The sequence below is a fragment of the Triticum dicoccoides genome, chromosome 4A (genome assembly GCF_002162155.2).
Source record: "Triticum dicoccoides isolate Atlit2015 ecotype Zavitan chromosome 4A, WEW_v2.0, whole genome shotgun sequence".
NCBI classification, from domain to species: Eukaryota; Viridiplantae; Streptophyta; class Magnoliopsida; order Poales; family Poaceae; genus Triticum; species Triticum dicoccoides.
This window is the reverse complement of record NC_041386.1, coordinates 232,812,693-232,836,581: the sequence shown is the minus strand read 5'-3', so window position 1 is coordinate 232,836,581 and position 23,889 is coordinate 232,812,693.

Sequence of the window (23,889 nt, the reverse complement as noted above, 5' to 3'; positions counted from 1 at the left end):
TTTCTTGTTGTTTTCTATCAGATCCCATCTACCATGGCCTCTTCAAGCTCCTCCATGGACAAGTTCTTCAAGAACGTCATCAACCCATATTTGCGGGAGGTGGTGCAGCACCCTCAAGTCATCCAAATGCATGAGGGGGTGCTTCACCTCTGTGAGGTGACCAGTCCTAAGGGGACGGGAACCGTGGAGGCCAGGCTTGAAGCTATGGAACAAGATGTCTTCCGCTGCAAGGGGATGGTGGAGCGTAGACTCAATGCCAATCACCTCATGATCGCGGACCTTTCCCGTGATCTCAAGGTGGATGGGAAGCCCATGAAGGACATCGTTTTCACCCTCAACGAGCAAATCAACTTCCTCCAAAGCCAAATTTACGATCTCCAAAACCAAGTCTTTGAATATGAGGCAAGGTTTAAAGGTATGAGTTTGGCTGCCAGTTGCAGGACCCGTGAGACTCACTCTTCCTCTTATGATTGTGGACCTCTGCCATGGAAACCCGAGGACAAGATCTCTTCTTCATCCCCACCACCTTCTTCTTCATCACCAAAAGAGAATTGAGTATCGGGTATGGGCACTCACCTTGGCTTCCGCCAAGCTTCGGGGAGGTGCCCCAGTATCATATCATCCCCACTATCTTTTGCCTTTACTTATTTTAGTTCGATCCTTTCTTTTTGAGAGTTTGCTTAGTGATCTATCCTTGTAATCATGTGCGAGATATATAATAAAGTTTACTTTGAATTTTTGCTATCTTTACTTTCATGTTGCAATAAAAAGAAAGGAAATAAATGACAAAGATCATATGCTAATCTTATGGTAGGTGATGACACCACATAAGGAAAAGTATAAGTAGAAAATTTTATTAGAGATTGAAAAACATAGAATTATTCAATGATGCAACTAATGAAAGAATTAATAAGGGAAGAGAGGATTCACATATAAATATACTATCCTAGCAATCTTTTGTGATTGTGAGCCCTAATCAAAATATTATATGCCAAAAAATTTGATGTTGGACAAGGAAGACAACCTAATGGTTCATGATTTTTATATTCACATAGAAGTCATATTGTCATAGATCCTTTAACATGTGGTGCTTGCCCCCTACCTTTGCTAGCCAAAAATTTCGCACTAAGTAGAGATACTACTTGTGCATCCAAAAACCCTTAAACCCAAATCTTATTTTCAAGAGTCCACCATACCTACCTAGGGATTGAGCAAGATCCCTCAAGTTGTCATCGGTGCAAAAAGGCAATAAAAATTGCTTCTAAAAGTGTGAGATCATTTAGTGTAAGAGAAAATTGAGCATTGCACGGACTTGTGACGGTGAAGAATAAAAGCGACAGACTGCATAATAAAGATTGATATCACAAAGGGCAATGCAACGTGATGTTCTTTTGCATTAATGGGTTGAGCATACAAACAAATAAGCGCATGGCAACCTCTACTTCCCTCTGTGAAGGGCCTATCTTTTACTTTTATGTATTTACTTTTATGCAAAGAGTCAAAGTTTTCTCTCTATTCCTTTTTTATTTTCTCCTTTGGCAAGCATCATGTGGTGAGGAAAGATCTAGGCACTTATGTCTAGTTGAATATGGGTAGCATGAGTTATTATTGTTGACATCACCCTTGAGGTGAATACATTGGGAGGCGAAACTACAAGCCTCCTATCTTTCTATGTGTCCGGTTGAAACGTTTTGCTCATGTGTACGCGGTGAGTGTTAGCAATCATAGAAGACTATATGATGGTTGAGTATGTGGACTTGCCTAAAGGCTCCGATACGTGACCCTTCCTGAAAAGATGATCAATTGTAGTTGCAAAGTTGACCAAGAACATATTTTGTTGGTTTCTAATAGAGTGTTTGCTGTGTACTTCAATAGTGTGATGAATTGTCACTTATTCATGATAAAAGTCTTATGTTTAAGTTTGTTGTTGTTATAACAATGAACATGATGCTTCTATGTCCATATTTTATTTTTATCGACACCTCTCTCTCTCTCTAAGCATGTGGACATGTTTTTCGATTTCGGTTTTTGCTTGAGGACAAGCGAGGTCTAAGCTTGGGGGAGTTGATACGTCCATTTTCCCTCATGTTTTCATACTGTTATTTATGATGTTTTTATATATAATAATGCTTTTTGGAGTAATTCTAATGCCTTTTCTCTCATAATTTGCAAGGTACACACAAAGAAGGAGAATACAGGTAGTTGGAAATTTGGATCTGGAAAAGCTACGTCAGCCTACCTATTCTGCACAACTCCAAACAAGATGAAACTTCACGGAGAATTTTTATGGAATATATGATGAATATTGGAGCAAATAAGTACCAGAGGAGGCCCACCAGGTGGGCACAACCCACCTGGGTGCGCCAGGGAGCCCAAGCGCACCCTGGTGGGTTGTGCTCACCCAGGCCCACCTTTGGTGCCCATCTTCTAGTATATAAGTCATTTTTACCTAGGAAAAATAAGGAGAGGACTTTTGGGAAGGAGCAGCGCCGTCTCGAGGCAGAACTTGGACAGGAGCACTTTTGCCCTCCGGGGGAACTTCCCTCCCGGAGGGGGAAATCATCGTCATCATCATCAGCAACAACTCTTCCATATTGGGAAGGGAAATCTCCATCAACATCTTCAATAGCACCATCTCATCTCATACCCTACTTCATCTCTTGTGTTCAATCTTGTTACCGGAACTATAGATTGGTGCTTGTGGGTGACTAGTAGTGTTGATTACATCTTGTAGTTGATTACTATATGGTTTATTTGGTGGAAGATTATATGTTCCGATCCAATATGCTATTTAATACCCCTCTGATCTTGAGCATGCTTATCATTTGTGAGTAGTTACTTTTGTTCTTGAGGTCACGGGAGAAATCATGTTGCAAGTAATCATGTTAAATTGATATGTGTTTGATATTTTGATAGTATGTATGTTGTGATTCCCTTAGTGGTGTCATGTGAACGTTGACTACATGACACTTCACCATATTTGGGCCTAAGGGAATGCATTGTGGAGTAGCAATTAGATGATGGGTTGCGAGAGTGACAGAGCTTAAACCCCAGTTTATGCGCTATTTCGTAAGGGACCGATTGGATCCAAAAGTTTAATGCTATGGTTAGAATTTATTCTTAATACTTTTCTCGTAGTTGCGGATGCTTGCGGGAGGGTTAATCATAAGTAGGAGGTTTGTTCAAGTAAGAACATCACCTAAGCACTGGTCCACCCACATATCAAATTATCAAAGTAGCGAACACGAATCAAACCAACATGATGAAAGTGACTAAATGAAAATCCCGTGTACCCTCAAGAACGCTTTGCTTATCATAAGAAACTGGTTTGGCCTGTCCTTTGCCTCAAAAGGATTGGGCTACCTTGTTGCACCTTTGCTACTATTATCTTTACTTGCTCGTTACAAATTATCTTACTATCAAACTACTCTATTGCTTACAATTTTGGCACTTGCAGACATTACCTTGCTGAAAACCACTTGTCATTTCCTTCTGCTCCTCGTTGGGTTCGACACTCTTACTTATCGAAAAGATCTACAATTGACCCCATATACTTGTGGGTCATCATAGGAGAACCAAGCAACACTACGTAAACAGCGCCTACACACAAATAACAAATACTCGCAACCCGACATGTTAAAGTGGTTGTCAATCCCTTTCGGGTAACGGTGCCACAATTGGCAAATGGACGAGATAAAATATGATAGATGGGATAAACAGATCTCGGGTAAATAAATTGTACCAAGGTATTTTTGTATTTTTGGTTTAACAGATCTGAAAATAAAAGCAAATAAAAATAGATCGTGAAGGCAGATATAATAAGGAAGAGACCCGGGCCGTAGATTTCACTAGTGGCTTCTCTATAGAAAAATAGCAAATGGTGGGTGAATTACTGTTGGGCAATTGATAGAACTTAAAATAATCATGACGATATCCAGGCAATGATCATTATATAGGCATCACGTCCAAGATTAGTAGACCCGACTCCTGCTTGCATCTACTACTATTACTCCACACATCGACCGCTATCCAGCGTGCATCTAGTGTATTAAGTTCATGGAGAAATGGAGTAATGCAATAAGAATGATGGCATGATGTAGACAAGATATATTTATTTAGAAAAATACCTCGTCATTTTATCCATAGTAGCAACGATACATATGTGTCAGTTCCCCTTCTGTCATTGGGATCAAGCACCGTAAGATCGAACCCACTACAAAGCACCTCTTCCCATTGCAAGATAAATAGATCAAGTTGGCCAAACAAAACCCAAATATCGGAGAAGAAATACAAGGCTATAAGTAATCATGCATATAATAGATCAAAGAAACTCAAATAACTTTCATGGATAAAAAGAGATAGATCTGATCATAAACTCAAAGTTCATCGGATCCCAACAAACACACCGCAAAAGAGTTACATCATATGGATATCCAAGAGACCATTGTATTGAGAATCAAACAAGACAGAGGAAGTCATCTAGCTATTAACTATAGTTCTTAAGGTCTACAAAGAACTACTCATGCATCATCGGAGAGGCACCAATGGAGGTGGTGAACCCCTCCGTACGGTGTCCAGATTGGATCTGGTGGTTCTGGACTCTGCGGTGGCTGGAATTGATTTTCGTTGACTCCCCTAGGGTTTCTCGAATAATGGGGTGTTTATAGAGCAAAGAGGCGGTCTGGGAGGTACCCGAGGTGGGCACAACCCACCAGGGCGCCCCTTGGTGGGTTCTGCTCCCCTCAGAGCACCCCCCAAGCGCTTCTCCGGCCCATTGGATGTCTTCTGGTCCAAAAAATCCACAAAAAGTTTCACTGCATTTGGACTCCATTTGGTATTGATTACTTGCAATGTAAAAAACATGCAAAAACAGCAACTAGAACTTGGCACTATGTCAATAGGTTAGTACCCAAAAAATGATATAAAATGATTATAAAACATCCAAGAATCATAATATAACAGCATGGAACAATCAAAAATTATAGATACATTGGAAACGTATCAAAGGCTTATGCTCGCCACAAGCTATAGCATGAATACAACAGTTCATTAATACGTAGCAATCATCATACAGAAGAGCAAGATCCGACTACGGATGAAATCAAACGAAAAAGAAGAACGACATCCACCCCGCTAATCCCATGGTCCAGACCCGGAACCTATCCCTTGATCGAAGAAGAAGTAGAAGAACTCCAAACAAGCAAGCATCGCTCTCGCGTCAAAGTTCCGCATTACCTGTACCTGCAACTGTTGTTGTAGTATCTGTGAGCCGCAAGGACTCGGCAATCCCATTACCATGGGTATCAAGACTAGCAAAGCTTAATGGGTATGGAATTGGATAAGTGGTGAGGTTGCAGCAAGCGACTAAGCATTGTATGGTGGCTAACTTACGAGTACAAGAGTAAGAAGAGAAACTACGCAAACGGTCACAAACTAGTAATGATCAAGAAGTGATCCTGAACTCATTACGTTCAAACATAACCCCACCGTGTTCTCTTCTCATACTCACTCCAAAAGAGATGGTCACGGTTACGCACGCGGTTGGTGTATTTTAAATCGGTTTAGTGTCAAGTTCTCTACAACCGGATATTAAAAATTCCCATCTGCCACATAACCATGGGCACGACTCTCAAAAGTTTAAACCCTACATGGGTGTCCCAAATTAGCCCATGATAAGCTCTCACGATCCGGAGAGACAATCCTCCATCTCGGGACACCCCGAGTAACCTCGGAATCCCGGCGCGCAAGCTCTTTGAAGAAAGGAAAACTATCCCAAGGAGATTTCCCAGTGAGTCAGATCCGTGTCCAGAGCCGCGCACTCTCTATATACGGACTCATCTGTTTATGCGAAGTGGACGATAGTCAAATACCATCGAGTTGCCCCGAGGCGGCACCGCCGATTGCTAGGTAGGTGGGCCAACACTCATGAGGAGCACTGGCCCGGGGGTTGATTAAGAGTCCTTGAGTGCTAGTCGGTCCCTATGCAAGTTTTAGTTGTTATTAGGCAAATGGTAAAAACCAATGTTGGATCTCCTCAGAAAAGTTTTACTTTAGACGAAGAAACAAGGGGGGGCCCATAAACCCTGACTGCGTTAGGAATGCAAAATTCAAAGAACATAGTGTCGGTATGACGAAAACTAGGGAGGCAAGAGTGGAACAAAACACCAAGCAAAAGGCCAAACCTTCCCCCCTTTATCAAGTATATAGATGCATTAATTAAATAAGAGATATTTTGATATCCCATGATATCCATGTCCCAACATGGAACAACCTGCAACTGCACCTGCAACTAGCAACGTTGTAAGAGGGACTGAGCAAAGCGGTAAAATAGCCAAACAATGGTTTGCTGGGATGGTGGAAAGATTAGAGGCTTATCATGGCAATTTGGGAGGCTTGGTAAACAAGTGGTAGGTAGCATGACATAGAGATAGCATCGAGACAACTAGCAAAGCAAAGATAGTAGTGGTATCCAGGATAATGATCATCTTGCTTGAAATCCCGCTAGGAAGAAGACCGAATCCATGAAGTAGACAAACCAACATAGTCAAACGGATCCTCACAATCGCAACGTAACCGGAACTATTGAGAAGAAGCACAACCAGAAAGAAGCAAACAACATGGTAAACAACCATCACATAAACATGGCATGATGACAATCAAGTATGATGCATGTCCGGTTTAAAGATTCATGGCATGGCGAAATGCAACAAACAATACTACCAATTAAGTGGAGCTCAATATGCAACGAGTTGCATATTGACGAAACACCACATTCATTTATTTAGTTCTCTCCTGTTTACGTACTCAACAATATTAAATGTTGGTTAACATGGCAAGAGGTGAAGTATAATTAAACTAACTATTTAGGCAAGTTTAAGGGCCTGTTCGGTAGCCCTCTAGCTTCCAATTCCTCCGACTCCACGTCTGGAGTTGTGCCAGACGATTTAAATCCTAGAGTTTTGTGAGAGAAGCTGGAGTTTTCCTAGTGCAAATTATGTGGAGTTGAGGAGCGAGGAAAACGGAGCTTCTCCGAAAGTAAGAAGCGAGAGTTCCTTGAAATTACACACTCCTGCCACCGCCAAGTATACTGGTTCAAGCGAACCCCCTCGTCCCACCAATGAGCGATAGGCATTCACGTTCCTCACGCCACGATCCCCATTCCTTTTGCCAGCGCCGCCGCGTGGATCCTGCGTCACGTGCCGCCGGACTGTGTAACGAGCTGGTCCCCGTCGTCCCCGCCCTCTGCCGCACCACGGCTCCTCCTCCGCGCCCCTGTTCGTGCCTCCACATCCTTAGGTGTGACCTGGAGATCAGGGCGAGCTACGGTGACCAGAACCTCCTTTTCCTAGAGCAAGCTATGGCGAACAGGACCCTCCGCTTCCCAGAACCCTCATTCCCTACCACCTCCTCGAGCACGATCTCGTTGATTGCCTAGCATCTCCCCGAACAGGAGAATTTTTTTGAGAATCATCTCCCCGAACAGGAGAAGAAAGGGGGGGAATGTGCCAGGCACTAAATGGGCTCCTATCCTAATGGACTATCGGACTATAAATGGGCTTTCAGCCTTCTCTAACAACTGGAAGCAGAAGTTGTCGAGGCGAACGATCAGCCAACTCCAGGATTTTTTAGGAGAAGCTAGCTGTGGTTTTTGGTTGAGGAGTTTGGGGCCGTGGAGAGCTACCGAACACGCCCTAAATGAGGCCGCAAACATCAAACAACAATTCCGGTGAATCCCCACATGTCATTTAGCAGTTTAATGCAAACAACATTTTTAAACATTTTAAATGTTGTTATCATGATGCGGATGACATATACAAGTTTTATGTGTTTTTAAGAAATAGTTGACATGAGCATGTTATAAAGCATTTTGTCACCATGGAGGACCGAAAGGGGTGTCACGGTAACGACGGAAATGGTGCCACGGCAACATTCCAGTTCCGACAGCTTGTCGAGATGTCGATGCAAAAGAAAGTGTGGATGTATGGAACATGCAAAAGATGGTGGGGTGATCCCGGTTACCGGGTTCCCACGGGTCAACGGCATGGCAAATGTGGAGGAACGTGCAATGACAACTCGGACATGGTGCAAACACGGGCATCTCATACAACACATATGCATTCATTCACGGGCGTCATCTCAGGGTTATACCTTTGAAGCGTGCATTTTCGGAGCGGATCGGGTTTGAGGCGGTGTAGGGGAAGTAGACGTTCTCGGGACGGTCGTAGTGGAAGTAGTGGTACATGGTGACAGTAGTTGTACACGGGTCGTATAGGAACTTGACGAAACCCAAGGCAACGGTTGTGGTGCATGTCATCAGTAGTCAAACTTTGTGATCCGGAGAGGGTACTTGCTGGATCCACAACACTGTAGCCGTTTGTGGTAGAGGAAATTGATGTTCACTGGACTCCCAAAGACGTCGTGGTACTTGGCTCTATTCCCTGCTCGGTGGTCGTACACGAGTACAGGAGGCCGGGGTTGTGTCTTGGGGTCTTAGCGGCAGGTGTTGGGAAACGTAGCATGCAATTTCAAAAAAAATCCTACGCTCATGCAAGATCTAACTAGGAGATGCATAGCATTGACAGGGGGAGAGTGTGTCTACGTACCCTTGTAGACCGAAGGCGGAAGTGTTTGACAACACGGTTGATGTCGTCGAACTTCTTCTAGCTTCGACCGATCAAGTACCGAACGTACGGCACCTCCGAGTTCTGCACACGTTCATCTCAGTAGCGTCCCTCGTCTTCTTGATCCAGCAAGGTGTCGAGATAGTAGATGAGTTTCGTCAGCACAACGTCATGGTGACGGTGATGGTGAAGTGATCCTTGCAGAGCTTCACCTAAGAACCGCGAGAATATGATCGAAGTTGTAAACTGTGGAGGGAGGCGCCGCACATGGCTAGGCAATTGTCTGGTGTGTGCTAGACGCCCCCTCCTCATATATATAGGTGGGAGGGAGGGAGAAGCAGCTATAGGAGGCACCCAAGTAGGCGAAATCCTACTTGGAGTCCCTCCTAAGCCGCGCGCCCCCTGCCATATATAACTGAGGGGGAAGGAAAGAGGTGGGAGAGGGAAGGAAGTAGGAATCCTAATCCACACTTTCCTTGCCCTCCCCTCTTTCCTTCTCCTCCTCATAGGGCTAGCATCTATAGGGGAGCACCAGGGCTGGTGTGTTCCCTCACTTGGCCCATAAGGCCCATATCTTTGCCGGGGGTGCCCGAAACTCCTTTCTGGTGACCCGATAAGTACCTGGTACCCTTCAGAACACTTCCGGTGTCCGAATACCATCGTCCTATATATCAATATTTAGCTCTCGACCATTTCGAGACTCCTCGTCATGTCTGTGATCTCATCCGGGACTACAAACAACATTCGGTCACCAAATCACACAACTCATATAATACTATATCATAAACGAACATTAAGCGTGCGGACCCTACGGGTTCGAGAAGTATGTAGACATGACCGAGACACCTCTCTGGTCAATAACCAATAGCGGAACCTGGATGCCATATTGGCTCCTACATATTCTACGAAGATCTTTATCGGTCGAACCGTTATGACAACATACGTAATTCCCTTTGTCCATCGGTATGTTACTTGCCCGAGATTCGATCGTCGGTATCTTCATACCTAGTTCAATCTTGTTACCGGCAAGTCTCTTTACTCGTTCTATAATACATCACCTTGTGACTACCTCCTTAGTCATTTTCTTGCAAGCTTATGATGTGTATTATCGAGAGGGCCGAGAGATACCTCTCCGATACTCGGAGTGACAAATCCTAATCTCGATCTATGTCAACCCAACAAACACCTTCGGAGATACCTGTAGAGCATCTTTATAATCACCTAGTTACATTGTGACGCTTGATAGCACACAAGGTATTCCTCCGGTATCGAGGAGTTGCATAATCTCATAGTCGAGGGAATATGTATTTGACATGAAGAAAGCAATAGCAATAAAACTGGACGATCAATATGCTAAGCTAACGGATGGGTCTTGTCCATCACATAATTCTCCTAATGATGTGATCCCATTCATCAAATGACAACACATGTTTATGGTTAGGAAACTTAACCATCTTTGATTAACGAGCTAGTCTAGTAGAGGCTTACTAGGGACACAGTGTTTTGTCTATGTATCCACACATGTATCAAGTTTCCGGTTAATACAATTCCAGCATGAAGAATAAACATTTACCATGATATAAGGAAATATAAAATAACAACTTTATTATTGCCTCTAGGGCATATTTCCTTCAGTCTCCCACTTGCACTAGAGTCAATAATCTAGTTCACATCGTCATGTGATTAACACCCATAGTTCACATCGCCATGTGACCAATACCCAAAAGATTTTACTAGAGTCAATGATCTAGTTCACATCGCTATGTGATTAACACCCAAATAGCACTAAGGTGTGATCATGTTTTGTTTGTGAGAGAGGTTTAGTCAATGGGTCTGCCACATTCAGATCGTATGTATATCACAAATTTCTATGTCTACAATGCTCTGCATGGAGCTACTCTAGCTAATTGCTCCCACTTTCAATATGTATTTAGATTGAGACTCAGAGTCATCTGGATCAGTGTATCAGCTTGTATCGACATAACTCTTTATGATGAACTTTTTATCACCTCCAAAATCGAGAAATGTTTCCTTAGTCCTCTAAGGATAATTTTGACCGCTATCCAGTGATCTACTCCTGGATCACTATTGTACCCCCTTGCCAAACTCATGGCAAGGCACACAATAGGTCTGGTACATAGCATGGCATACTTTATAGAACCTATATGGTTGAGGCATAGGGAATGACTTTCATTCTCTCTCTATCTTCTGTCGTGGTCGGGCTTTGAGTCTTACTCAACTTCACACCTTACAATACAGGCTAGAACTCCTTCTTTGACTGATCCATTTTGAACTCCTTCAAAATCTTGTCAAGGTATGTGCATTGTGAAAATCCTATTAAGCGTCTTGATCTATCTCTATAGATCTTGATGACCAATATATAAGCAGCTTCACCGAGGTCTTTCATTGAAAAACTTTTATCTAAGTATCCTTTTATGCTATCCAAACGTTATATATCATTTCCAATCAACAATATGTCATCCACATATAATATTACAAATGCTACAGAGCTCCCACTCATTTTCTTGTAAATATAGACTTCTCTGAAAGTCTGTATAAAACCATATGTTTTGATCACCTCATCAAAGCGTACATTCCAACTCCGAGATGCTTGCACCAGTCCAAAGATGGATCGCTGGAGCTTGCATACTTTGTTAGCACCTTTAGGATCGAAAAAACCTTCTGGTTGCATCATATACAACTCTTCTTTAAGAAATCCATTAGGGAATGCAGTTTTGACGTCCATTTGCCAAATTTCATAATCATAAAATGCGGCAATTGCTAACATGATTCGGACAAACTTAAGCATCGCTACAAGTGAGAAGGTCTCATCGTACTCAACCCCTTGAAATTGTTGAAAACCTTTCACAACAAGTCGAGATTTATAGATGGTGATATTACCATCAACGTCTGTCTTCTTCTTGAAGATCCATTTATTCTCAATGGCTTGCCGATCATCGGGTAAGTCCACCAAAGTCCACACTTTGTTCTCATACATGGATCCTATCTCAGATTTCATGGCCTCAAGCCATTTATCGGAATCTGGGCTCATCATAGCTTCTTCATAGTTTGTAGGTTTGCCATGGTCTAGTAACATGACTTCCAAGATAGGATTACCGTACCACTTTGGTGCGGAACTTGCTTTGTTCGACCTACGAGGTCCAGTAGTAACTTGATCCGAAGTTTCATGATGATCATCATTAGCTTCCTCTCTAGTGGTGTAGGCATCACGAGAACGGATTTCTCTTATGTGCTGCTTTCCAAATTGAGAGAAGGTACAATTACCTCATTAAGTTCTACTTTCCTCCCACTCACTTCTTTCGAGAGAAACTCCTTCTCTAGAAATGTTCCATTCTTGGCAACAAAGATCTTGCCTTCAGATCTATGGTAGAAGGTGTACCCAATTGTTTCTTTAGGGTATCCTATGAAGACGCACTTCTCTGATTTGGGTTCGAGCTTATCAGGTTGAAGCCTTTTGACATAAGTATCGCATCCCCAGTCTTTTAAGAAATGACAGCTTAGGTTTCTTGCCAAACCATAGTTCATACGGTGTCGTCTCAACGGATTTAAATGGTGCCCTATTTAGTGTGAATGCAGTTGTCGCTAATGCATAAACCAAGAACAATACTGGTAAATCGGTAAGAACATCATAGATCGCACCATATCTAATAAAGTACGGTTACTATGTCTGGACACACCATTATGCTATGGTGTTCTAGGTGGCGTGAGTTGTGAAACTATTCCACAATGTTTTAAATGAAGGCCAAACTCGTAACTCAAATATTTGCCTCTGTGATCAGATAGTAGAAACTTTATTTTCTTGTTATGATGATTCTCCACTTCACTCTGAAATTCTTTGAATTTTTCAAATGTTTTAGACTTGTGTTTCATTAAGTAGATATATCCATATCTGCTCAAATCATCTGTGAAGGTTAGAAAATAACGATACCCGCCACGTACCTTAACAGTCATTGGACCGCATACATCAGTATGTATTATTTCCAATAAGTCATTGGCTCGCTCCATTGTTCCGGAGAACGGAGTTTTAGTCATCTTGCCCATGAGGCATGGTTCGCAAGTATCAAATGATTCATAATCAAGTGATTCCAAAAGTCCATCCGCATGGAGTTTCTTCATGCGCTTTATACCAATATGACCTAAATGGCAATGCCACGAGTATGTTGCACTATCATTGTAAACTTTGGATCTTTTGGCATCAATATTATGAATATGTGTATTACTACGATCGAGATTCAATAAGCCATTTACATTGGGTGTATGACCATAGAAGGTTTTATTCATGTAAACAGAACAACAATTATTCTCTGATTTAAATGAATAACCGCATTGCAATAAACATGATCCAATGATATTCATGCTCAATGCAAACACCAAATAACATTTATTTAGTTTCAACACTGATCCTGAAGCTAGAGAGAGTATGCGATGGTGATCTTATGAACCTTGGAATCTCTTTAAACACACATCGTCACTTCGCCCTCAACTAGTGTATGTTCATTTTGTAACACCTGTTTCGAGTTACTAATCTTAGCAACTAAACTGGTATCAAATACCTAGGGGTTACTATGAACACTAGTAAAATACACATCAATAACATGTATATCAAATATACCTTTGTTCACTTTGCCATCCTTCTTATCTGCCAAGTATTTGGGTCACTTCCGCTTCTAGTGACCATTCCCTTTGCAATAGAAGCATTCAGTTTCAGGCCTGGGTCCAGCTTTGGGCTTCTTCATGGGAGCGGCAACTTGCTTGCCATTCTTCTTGAAGTTCCATTTCTTTCCCTTGCCTTTTTCTTGAAACTAGTGGTCGTATTAACCATCAACACTTGATGCTCTTTCTTGATCCCTACCTTTGCTGATTTCAGCATCGCGGAGAGCTTGGGAATCATTTTTGTCACCCCTTGCATATTATAGTTCATCACGAAGTTCTAGTAATTTGGTGATAGTGACTAGAGAACTCTATCAATCACTATATTATCTGGAAGATTAACTCCCATTTGATTCAAGTGATTGTAGTACCCAAACATTCTGGGCACATGCTCACTAGCTGAGCTATTCTCCTCCATCTTGTAGGCAAAGTACTTGTCAGAGGTCCCATACCTCCCGACACGAGCATTTGTCTGAAATACCAATTTCAACTCTTGGAACATCTCATATGCTCTATGGCATTCAAAATGTTTTTGAAGTCCCGGTTCGAAGTCGTAAAGCATGGTGCACTAAACTATCAAGTAGTCATCATACCGAGCTTGTCAAACATTCATAACGTCTGCATCTACTCCTGCAATAGGTTTGTCACCTATCGGTGCATCAAGGACATAACTCTTCTGTTCAGCAATGAGGATAATCCTCATATCACCGACCCAGTCCCCATCATTGCTACTAACATCTTTCAACTTGGTTTTCTCTAGGAACATATCAAAAACATAGGGAAGCTACAACACGAGCTATTTATCTACAACATATATATGCAAATACTATCATGACTAAGTTCAATTAATCAAATTACCAAAGAACTACCACTTAGATAGACATCCCTCAAGTCATCTAAATGATATGTGATCCAAATCAACTAAACCATGTCCGATCATCGCGTGAGATGGAGTAGTCATCAATGGTGAACATCTCTATGTTGATCATATCTACTATATGATTCACGTTCGACCTTTCGGTCTCAAGTGTTCTGAGGCCATGTCTATACATGCCAGGCTCGTCAAGTTTAACCTGAGTATTCCGCATGTGCAAAACTGTCTTGCACCCATTGTATGTGAACATAGAGTCTACCACACCCGATCATCATGTGGTGTCTCGAAACGAAGAACTATCACAATGGCGCATACTCAGGTACAACACTTATACCTTGAAATTTTAGTTAAGGGATCATCATATAATGCTACCGTTGTACTAAGCAAAATAAGATGCATAAAAGATAAACATCACATGCAATGAAAATATGTGACATGATATGGCCATCGTCATCTTGTGCTTTTGATCTCCATCTCCAAAGCATCATCATGATCTCCATCGTCACTAGCTCGACACCTTGATCTCCATCATAGCGTCGTGGTAGTCTCACCAACTATTGCTTCTACAACTATCACTAATGCATAGTGATAAAGTAAAGCAATTACATGGCATTTGCATTTCATACAATAAAGAGACAACCATAAGGTTCCTGTCGGTTGCTAGTAACTTCTACAAAACATGATCATCTCATACAATAACATATATCACATCATGTCTTGACCATATCACATCACAACATGCCCTGCAAAAACAAGTTAGGCGTCTTGTACTTTCTTGTTGCAAGTTTTACGTGGCTGCTACGGGCTACTAGCAAGAACCGTTCTTACCTACACATCAAAACCACAACGGTGATTTATCAAGTTTGCTGTTTTAACCTTCAACAAGGACTGGCCGCAGTCAAATTCGATTCAACTGAAGTTGGAGAAACAGACACCCGCCAGCCACCTTTATGGAAAACTAGTTGCATGTCTGTCGGTGGAACCGGTCTCATGAACGTGGTCATGTAAGGTTTGTCCGGGCCGCTTCATCCAATAATACCATCGAATCAAAATAAGACATTGGTGGTAAGCGGTATGACGATCACCGCCCATAACTCTTTGTGTTCTACTCATGCATATCATCGATGCACAGACATGGCTCTGATACCACTGTTGGGAAATGTAGCATGCAATTTCAAAAAAATTCCTACACTCAAGCAAGATCTATCTAGGAGATGCATCGCAACGAGAGGGGATAGTGTGTCTACGTACCCTTGTAGACCAAAAGTGGAAGCGTTTGACAACACGGTTGATGTAGTCGAACTTCTTCTAGCTCCGACCGATCAAGTACCAAACATACGACACCTCCGAGTTCTGCACACGTTCATCTCGGTGATGTCCCTCGTCTTCTTGATCTAGCAAGGTGTTGAGCTAGTAAATGAGTTCCGTCAGCATGACGGCATGGTGACGGTGATGGTGAAGTGATCCTCGCAGGGCTTCACCTAAGCACCGCAATAATATGACCGGAGTTGTAAACTGTGGAGGGGGGCGCCGCACACGGCTACGCAATTGTCTGGTGTGTGCTAGACGCCCCCCTCCTCATATATATAGGTGGGAGGGAGGGAGGAGCAGCCGTAGGAGGCGCCCAAGTAGGATAAATCCTACTTGGAGTCTCTCCTAAGCCGCGCGCCCCACTGCCATATATAACTGAGGGCGAAGGAAAGAGGGGGGAAGAGGGAAGGAAGTAGGAATCCTAATCCACACTTTCCTTGCCCTCCCCTCTTTCCTTCTCCTCCTCATAGGTCTGGCCTCTATAGGGGCGCAACAGAGCTGGTGTGTTCCCTCACTTGGCCCGTAAGGCCCATATCTTTGCCGAGGGTGCCCGAAACTCCTTTTTGGTGACCCGATAAGTACCCGGTACCCTCTAGAACACTTCCGGTGTCCGAATACCATCGTCCTATATATCAATCTTTACCTCTCAACCATTTCGAGACTTCAATTCATGTCTGCGATCTCCTCCGGGACTCCGAACAACACTCGGTCACCAAATCACATAACTCATATAATACTATATCGTCAACAAACGTTAAGCGTGCGGACCCTACGGGTTCAAGAATTATGTAGACATGACTGAGACACTTCTCTGGTCAATAACCAATAGCGGAACCTGGATGCCCATATTGGCTCCTACATATTCTACGAAGATATTTATTGGTCGAACTGTTATGACAACATATGTAATTCCCTTTGTCCATCGGTATGTGATGTCTATTACGCAACTTTATTCTTGTAGACTCGTGTTGGGCCTCCAAGCGCAGAGTTTTGTAGGATAGTAGCAATTTTCCCTCAAGTGGATGACCTAAGGTTTATCAATCTGTGGGAGGCATAGGATGAAGATGGTCTCTCTCAAACAACCCTGCAACCAAGTACAAGAAATCTCTTGTGTCCCCAACACACCTAATACAATGCCCAATTGTATAGGTGCACTAGATCGGCGAAGAGATGGTGATAAAATTTTAATACGGATGGTAGAAATATATTTTTATAATCTGAATAAATAAAAACAGCAAGGTAGCAAATAGTAAACAGGCACAAAAACGGTATTGCAATGCTTGAAAATGAGGCCTAGGGTCCGTACTTTCACTAGTGCAATCTCTCAACAATGCTAATATAAGTGGATCATATAACCATATCTCAACGTGCGATGAAGAATCACTCCAAAGTTCCTATCTAGTGGAGAACATAAGCAGAAATCATTTGTAGGGTATGAAACCACCTTGAAGTTATTCTTTCCGATCGATCTATCCAAGAGTTCGTACTAAAATAACACCAAATAATTCCAGATTCATAATACTCAATCCAACACAAAGAACCTCAAAGAGTGCCCCAAGATTTCTATCGAAGAAACAAAAGACAAGAATGTGCATGAACCCCTATGCATAGATTACCCCAATTTCACTATGGGAATCCACGAGTTGAATGCCATAACACATATCAAGTTAATCAATATGATACCCCATTGTCACCACGAGTATTCATATGCAAGACATATATCAAGTGATCTCAAATCCATAAAAGTATTCATTTCGATAACAATGAAATCTCAAAGGGAAAAACACAATTCATCACAACAAGATAGAGAGGGGAAAACACCATATGATCTGACTATATTAACAAAGCCTGCGATACATCAAGATCGTGTCATCTCAAGAACACGAGAGAGAGAGAGAGAGAGAGAGATTAAACACATAGCTACTGGTACAAACCCTCAGCCCCGAGGGTGGACTACTCCCTCCTCATCGTGGTGGCGGCCGGGATGATGAAGATGGCCATCGGAGATGATTCCCCCTCCGGCAGGGTGCCGGAACGGGGTCTAGATTGGTTTTTGGTGGCTACAGAGGCCTGCGGCGGCGGAACTTTTGATCTAGGTTAACCCCGAGGGTTTTCAGAATATTTGGGAATTTATAGGGTAAAGAGGGGGTGCAGGAGGCCACCAAGGTGGGCACAACCCACCTAGGTGCGCCTGGGCCCCCAAGCACACCCTGGTGGGTTGTGCCCCCCTGGGGGCACCCCCCCCCCAGGTGCTGCTTTGGCCCATCAAGAGTCTTCTGCTCCATAACAATCCTCAAAAAGTTTCACGGTGTTTGGACTCCGTTTGATATTGATTTCCTGCGATGTAAAAACAAGCAAAAAACAGCAATTGGCATTGGGCGCCGGGTCAATAGGTTAGTCCCAAAAATGGTATAAAGTTGCTATAAAATGATTGCAAAACATCCAAGAATGATAATATAACGGCATGAATACTTCATAAATTATAGATACATTGGAGACGTATCAGCATCCCGAAGCTTAATTACTACTCGTCCTCAAGTAGGCAAATGATAAAATAAGTAATTTATGAAGTGTGAATGCTAGCAAAGTGCATAAATTTGATCCATGATAATTTCAATCACTTTCCCTATCATCATGACAACAACTCTTTCTTATAAAATTTCTCATGCTTAAAGTAGCAACCAATTCACATGTTAAGGTTCAAACAATGAATTCTCTTGAAACTCAACAACCTATGTTCTCAATCACCAAGCAATTGTAATTCAACTTATTCAATAGAGTTTAAGTAAGAGCTCCACATACTCAACCATCATATAGTCTTCTATGATTGCTAACACTCACTGCATACACATGAGCAAAACATTTCAACCAGACACATAGAAAGATAGGGGCTTATAATTTCGCCTCCCAACGTATTCACCTCAAGGGTGATGTCAACAATAATAACTCATGCTACCCATATCCTACTGGATATATGTGCCTAGATCTTTCCTCACCACATGACGCTTGCCAAAAGAGGAAAATAGAAAAGGAATAGAGGGGAAAACTTTGACTCTTGCATGAAAGTAAATACATAAAAGTAAAATTCAGGCCCTTCGTAGAGGTTGCCATGCGCTTATTTGTTTGTATGCTCAACCCCTTAGTGCAAAAGAATGTCACGTTATATTGCCCCTTATGATAGCAACCTTTATTATGCAGTCTGTCGCTTTTATTCTTTGCCATCACAAGTTCATACAACGCTCAATTTTCTCTTACACTAAATGATCTAACACTTTTAGAAGAAATTTTTATTACCTTATTGCACCGATGACAACTTACTTGCAGGATCTTATTCAATCCCTAGGTAGGTATGGTGGACTCCTAAAAATAAGATTTGGATTTAAGGGTTTTTGGATGCACAAGTAGTATCTCTACTTGGTGTGGAATTTTTGGCTACCAAAGATGAGGGGAAAGCACAACATGTTAAAGGATCTATGAAAATATAAATTCTATGTGAATATGAACAAACATAAATCATTACGGTGTCTTCCTTGTCCAACGTCAACAATTTTGGCACATAATATTTTGATGGGGGCTCACAATCACAAAAGATTTCCAAGATAGTGTATTTGCATGTGAAGGTTCTCTTCCTTATACTAATTATTAGTGAATTGCTTGTATGACCAATATTATGATAGTCAAGCCTTAAAAGATTTCACTTTTTAAACCCAATGTGAAGCTACCACTAGGCATGATATGATTTCAACTTCATGATATTCAATTTATTCAACAATTTACTCATAGGATATAAGTGAAGCACAAGAGTAAATGACAAGCTACTCCAAAAAGATATAAATGGATATAATGAGCATAATATTTGTTTCTCTCAAATTAATTTAAGTGAAGCAAGAGAGAACTTCATCAAAAAATACTAAAGCACACCATGCTCAAAAAGATATAAGTGAAGCACTAGAGCAATTCATAGAAAAGAGCTTCGTTGATGGGATGTGAATGTCGCTTACCTAGCCTCCCTGGTAACTATTTGAGGACTCTATTTTATTTAAAACTTTCAGATATAAGCATTTTATTAAAATAGCAAGCAAAAACAAAATAAAATGACATTCTAAGAATGGCACAACTCATGTGAAGAAGCAAAAACTTAGGCTCAACCAATACTAACCGATAATTGTTAATGAAGAAAGGTGGGATGCCTACCGGGGCATCCCCAAGATTAGATGCTTGAGACTTATTGAAATATTATCTTGGGATGCCTTGGGCATCCCCAAGCTTGAGCTTTTGTGTCTCCTTAATTCTTTTCATATCACGGCTTTCCTAAATCTCAAAAGCTTCATCCACACAAAACTCAACAAGAACTAGTGAGATAAGTTAGTATAAACTAATGAAAAAACCTTATCATTCTCTACTATAGAAAATCGGTAAAATTATTATTCAACGTTGCATAATAAATACCTCTGCATATTTAATACTCCTATCCTCAAATAGAATCATTAAACAAGCAAACATATGCAAACAATGCAAACATAACAGCAATCTGCCAAAACAGTATAGTATATAAAGAATGCAAGAGTATCAATACTTCCCTAACTCCAAAAGTTATGAAAAATTACCACGTTGTAGAAAATTTATCATAGATTATTTTGCAAAAAGTTACAACATTTTATCACATTCTGACTTTTCTAGGGAATTTTTGCAACAGCGGTAAACTTTGTATTTTCAAACAGCAACATGTAGACTTGTAAAATAAGATAGTAAAGGCTATCAATGTCACTTTTATTGAAATAAAAGATGTAAAACATTAGTCTAAATAACAGCAATAAAATCCTAAAAAATTAAATTGACGCTCCAAAAAAACATATATCGTGTGACGAATGAAAACATAGCTCCAAGTGAGGTTACCGATAATGTTGCAGACGAAAGAGGGGATTTCTTTCAGGGCATCCCCAAGCTTAGTTGATTGCATCTTCCATAAATATTACCTTGGGGTGCCTTGGGCATCCCCAAGCTTAGGGTCCTATAACTCCTTATTCTCCTCATATCGACATCTCACCCAAAACTTGAAAACTTCAATCGCACAAAACTTAACGGAACTTCGTGAGATAGGTTAGTATGATAAAGACAAAACCGTTTCACTTTGGTACTATAAAATACAAGATTCATAATTGTTTCCACACAATGCCTACTGTGGAATATCATTTTCACAATTTATATTGAGCAATATAAGCCATGGAAACTAGAAAACAAGCAAACTATGCATAGAAAACAGAATTGTAGGGTGGAACCCTAGATGGCCGATCTTTCACGAAAGGAGCGGACCCCAACGAGGAACACGAAGAACACGAGGGGAAATACGAGGGAAAACATGAGAGAATCACTCAAACCAACGAGATTAGGTCACACCTATGCTAGATCCTCGAAATACAAAAGGAGATACAAGACCCACGATCAACAAAGGACGATACAAAGGTAACCGGTTCTTCTCCGTGAGGAGGTCTTGAGGGGTGTTCCCATGAAGGGGTCTTGAATCCAAGGTGGATCTTCTCCGAATATGTAACGGTCCCTAGCAATGGAGTAGATCCGGATGGATGAGCGTAGCTCTATCTAACATATGAGCTAACACAATGCTAACCCTAACTAGGTGGAGGTGGAGGAGTATATATAGTCTAGGACCACGAAGGGGTAAGTGAGGGCGAAGGGGTACACGGGCTCGGCCCGATACACTGTGTGTAGACAGGCATCAAACGTCCGACGGGTACTGGACGTCCGGTGGCTCGCGAGGGTCCGGTTGTCCGGTACTTGTCGGACGTCCAGCGTTTTGGCTCGCGATAGCCCTTGTCGGATTTCCGGACATTATCGGTCGTCCGGTGGCTGATGGTCGTCGAACGTCCGGTATCTGGCGGTTGTCCGGGTGCTGTAGAGTCCCTCGGCTGTAGCTAATCTGGCAGGCTCAGCCTCCAAGCGTCGGACGTCCGGGGACTATCGGACGTCTGGGAGCTGATGCTTCCTGGCAGCTCTTCCTCTTGTTCCGTGCGCTTGGTGTCCTCGCCATCTTGTCCATGGTGTTCCCCTTTGTTCCTGGTCATGCATAGCACATATATTTGAGGTAGTAGCCATGTCTCATATGTGGAAAGTGATGGTTTGGAGAGGAGCGAGTTCACCTTGTGTCCAATGGCGTATAGTCGAGGCCTCATCGTATGTTCTTTTGGGGCATGGGGAGTAGTCGTAGTGTACATGGGGATGATCGTAGGATGCTCCGCATCACAGAATCTGTGAAAAACAGAACAGTCTGTAGTAATCTGTACTCCAACAATACTTTTGCTACTCCAAAAATTCTGAACAATTAGGAAAGCCTGGGAAATTTGTCTATTAATCTTCTGCAAAAAGAATCGGCATTTTATCATGCTTCTGTTAAAAATGAGAATTGTTTTCCTGAGCGTAAAAGTTTCTGTTTTTCAGCAAGATCAAATCAACTATCACTGTAAGCCATCCCAAAGGTCTTACTTGGCACTTTATTGAAACGAAAGAAATAAAACATGATTACTACAGTAGCCTAATCATGTGAACACACAAAAACAGTAGGTAAAAGTGTTGGGTTGTCTCCCAACAAGCGCTTCTCTTTAATGCCTTTTAGCTAGGCATGATGATTTCAATGATGCTCGCATAAAAGATAAGGATTGAAACATGAAGAGAGCATCATGAAGCACATGACAAGCACATTTAATTATAACCCACTTCCTATGCATAGATATTTTGTGAGCAAACAATTTATGGGAACAAGAATCAATTAGCATAGGAAGGCAAAACAAGCAAAACTTCAAGATTTTCAACACATAGAGAGGAAACTTGATATTATTGCAATACCTACAAGCATAAGTTCCTCCCTCATAATAATTTTCAGTGGAATCATGAATGAATTCAACAATATAACCATCACATAAAGCATTCTTTTCATGATGCATAAGCATAGAAATTTTGTTACTCTCCACATAAGCAAATTTATTCTCATCAATAGTAGTGGCAGCAAACTCACCAAAATAACTATCATGAGAGTGAAAATTAAAATCATGATGACAAGTTTCATGGTTATCATTATTCTCTATAACATATACGTCATCACCATAATCATCATAGATAGCAACTTTGTTATCATAGTCAATTGAAGCCTCATCCAAAATGGTGGATTCATCATTAAATAAAGTCATGACCTCTCCAAATCCACTTTCATCAATATAATCATCATAAATAGGAGGCATGCAATCATCATAATAAATTTGCACATCAAATCTTGGGGGACTAAAAATATCATCTTCATCAAATATAGCATCCCCAAGCTTATGGCTTCGCATATCATTAGCATCATGGATATTCAAAGAGTTCATACCAACAATATTGCAATCATGCTCATCATTCAAACATTTTGTGCCAAACATTTTATTGACTTCTTATTATAACAATTGAGCACAATTTTCTGAACCATCATTTTCAAGAAAGATATTATAAAGATGATCAATAATATGATGCAAACTATATTCCATTTTTTATGTAGTTTTCTTTTATAAACCAAACTAGTGATAAAACAAGAAACTAAAAGATTCAATTGCAAGATCTAAAGATATATGCCTTCATGCACTCACTACCCCGGCAACGGCGCCAGAAAAGAGTTTAATGTCTACTATGCAACTTTATTCTTGTAGACAGAGTGGATGACCTAAGGTTTATCAATCCGTGGGAGGCGTAGGAAGAAGATGGTCTCTCTCAAACAACCATGCAACCAAATACAAGAAACCTCTTGTGTCCCCAACACACCTAATACAATGGTAAATTGTATAGTTGCACTAGTTCAGTGAAGAGATGGTGATAAAAGTGTAATACGGATGGTAGAAATATACTTTTATAATCTAAATAAATAAAAATAACAAGGTAGCAAATAGTAAACAGGCACAAAAACGGTATTGCAATGCTTGAAAATGAGGCCTAGAGTCTGTACTTTCACTAGTGCAATCACTCAACAATGCTAATATAATTGGATCATATAAACATCCCTCAACGTGCGATGAAGAATCACTCCAAAGTTCCTATCTAACAGAGAACATAAGAAGAAATCATTTGTTGGGTACAAAACCACCTCGAAGCTATTCTTTCCAATCGATCTATCCAAGATTTTGTACTAAAATAACACAAAATAATTTCAGATTCATAATACATAATCCAACACAAAGAACCTCAAAGAGTGCCCCGAGATTTCTATCATAGAAACAAAAGACGAGAACGTGCATCAACCCCTATGCATAGATTACCCCAATGTCACTGCGGGAATCCGCGAGTTGAGTGCCAAAACACATATCAAGTGAATCAATATGATACCCCATTGTCACCACGAGTATTCATATGCAAGACATATATCAAGTGCTCTCA